Source organism: Schistocerca americana, unplaced genomic scaffold (assembly GCF_021461395.2).
Source record: "Schistocerca americana isolate TAMUIC-IGC-003095 unplaced genomic scaffold, iqSchAmer2.1 HiC_scaffold_1534, whole genome shotgun sequence".
Taxonomy (NCBI): domain Eukaryota; kingdom Metazoa; phylum Arthropoda; class Insecta; order Orthoptera; family Acrididae; genus Schistocerca; species Schistocerca americana.
Window position 1 is genome coordinate 17,501 of NW_025725618.1, and position 2,500 is coordinate 20,000.

Genomic DNA, 2,500 nt, shown 5'->3' on the forward strand with positions numbered 1-2,500 from the left:
TCAAAAGTACGTGAAACCGTTCTGGGGTAAACGTGAGAAGTCCGAAAGGTCGAACGGGTGAGATTCACGCCCATCCGGCCACAGGCCTCCGCCCTCGGCAGATGGGGCCGGCCGCCCGCGCGGAGCAATCCGCGGCGGGGTCGTGTCCGGTTGCCTTTCCACTCGCCGCGGGGTGGGGCCGTTCCGGTGTGCGGTGGGCCGCACTTCTCCCCTAGTAGGACGTCGCGACCCGCTGGGTGCCGGCCTACGGCCCGGGTGCGCAGCCTGTCCTTCCGCGGGCCTCGGTTCGCGTCTGTTGGGCAGAGCCCCGGTGTCCTGGCTGGCTGCCCGGCGGTATATCTGGAGGAGTCGATTCGCCCCTTTGGGCGCTCGGGCTCCCGGCAAGCGCGCGCGGTTCTTCCCGGATGACGGACCTACCTGGCCCGGCCCCGGACCCGCGCCGCTGTTGGCTCGGGATGCTCTCGGGCGGAATAATCGCTCCCGTCAGCGGCGCTTCAGCTTTGGACAATTTCACGACCCGTCTTGAAACACGGACCAAGGAGTCTAACATGTGCGCGAGTCATTGGGCTGTACGAAACCTAAAGGCGTAATGAAAGTGAAGGTCTCGCCTTGCGCGGGCCGAGGGAGGATGGGGCTTCCCCGCCCTTCACGGGGCGGCGGCCTCCGCACTCCCGGGGCGTCTCGTCCTCATTGCGAGGTGAGGCGCACCTAGAGCGTACACGTTGGGACCCGAAAGATGGTGAACTATGCCTGGCCAGGACGAAGTCAGGGGAAACCCTGATGGAGGTCCGTAGCGATTCTGACGTGCAAATCGATCGTCGGAGCTGGGTATAGGGGCGAAAGACTAATCGAACCATCTAGTAGCTGGTTCCCTCCGAAGTTTCCCTCAGGATAGCTGGTGCTCGTACGAGTCTCATCCGGTAAAGCGAATGATTAGAGGCCTTGGGGCCGAAACGACCTCAACCTATTCTCAAACTTTAAATGGGTGAGATCTCCGGCTTGCTTGATATGCTGAAGCCGCGAGCAAACGACTCGGATCGGAGTGCCAAGTGGGCCACTTTTGGTAAGCAGAACTGGCGCTGTGGGATGAACCAAACGCCGAGTTAAGGCGCCCGAATCGACGCTCATGGGAAACCATGAAAGGCGTTGGTTGCTTAAGACAGCAGGACGGTGGCCATGGAAGTCGGAATCCGCTAAGGAGTGTGTAACAACTCACCTGCCGAAGCAACTAGCCCTGAAAATGGATGGCGCTGAAGCGTCGTGCCTATACTCGGCCGTCAGTCTGGCAGTCATGGCCGGTCCTTGCGGCCGGCCGCGAAGCCCTGACGAGTAGGAGGGTCGCGGCGGTGGGCGCAGAAGGGTCTGGGCGTGAGCCTGCCTGGAGCCGCCGTCGGTGCAGATCTTGGTGGTAGTAGCAAATACTCCAGCGAGGCCCTGGAGGGCTGACGCGGAGAAGGGTTTCGTGTGAACAGCCGTTGCACACGAGTCAGTCGATCCTAAGCCCTAGGAGAAATCCGATGTTGATGGGGGCCGTCATAGCATGATGCACTTTGTGCTGGCCCCCGTTGGGCGAAAGGGAATCCGGTTCCTATTCCGGAACCCGGCAGCGGAACCGATACAAGTCGGGCCCCTCTTTTAGAGATGCTCGTCGGGGTAACCCAAAAGGACCCGGAGACGCCGTCGGGAGATCGGGGAAGAGTTTTCTTTTCTGCATGAGCGTTCGAGTTCCCTGGAATCCTCTAGCAGGGAGATAGGGTTTGGAACGCGAAGAGCACCGCAGTTGCGGCGGTGTCCCGATCTTCCCCTCGGACCTTGAAAATCCGGGAGAGGGCCACGTGGAGGTGTCGCGCCGGTTCGTACCCATATCCGCAGCAGGTCTCCAAGGTGAAGAGCCTCTAGTCGATAGAATAATGTAGGTAAGGGAAGTCGGCAAATTGGATCCGTAACTTCGGGATAAGGATTGGCTCTGAGGATCGGGGCGTGTCGGGCTTGGTCGGGAAGTGGGTCAGCGCTAACGTGCCGGGCCTGGGCGAGGTGAGTGCCGTAGGGGTGCCGGTAAGTGCGGGCGTTTAGCGCGGGCGTGGTCTGCTCTCGCCGTTGGTTGGCCTCGTGCTGGCCGGCGGTGCAGGATGCGCGCGCCTGCGCGGCGTTCGCGCCCCGGTGCTTCAACCTGCGTGCAGGATCCGAGCTCGGTCCCGTGCCTTGGCCTCCCACGGATCTTCCTTGCTGCGAGGCCGCGTCCGCCTTAGCGTGCTCCTCCGGGGGCGCGCGGGTGCGCGGATTCTCTTCGGCCGCCATTCAACGATCAACTCAGAACTGGCACGGACTGGGGGAATCCGACTGTCTAATTAAAACAAAGCATTGCGATGGCCCTAGCGGGTGTTGACGCAATGTGATTTCTGCCCAGTGCTCTGAATGTCAACGTGAAGAAATTCAAGCAAGCGCGGGTAAACGGCGGGAGTAACTATGACTCTCTTAAGCTGCAATTTTCCACGGCGGG

At 61.2% G+C, this 2,500-nt stretch overlaps 1 pseudogene; it reads left to right on the forward strand.

Moving 5' to 3' along the window:
- LOC124569776 overlaps positions 1 to 2,500 on the forward strand; it is a 5,711-nt pseudogene that overhangs the window by 404 nt on the left and 2,807 nt on the right.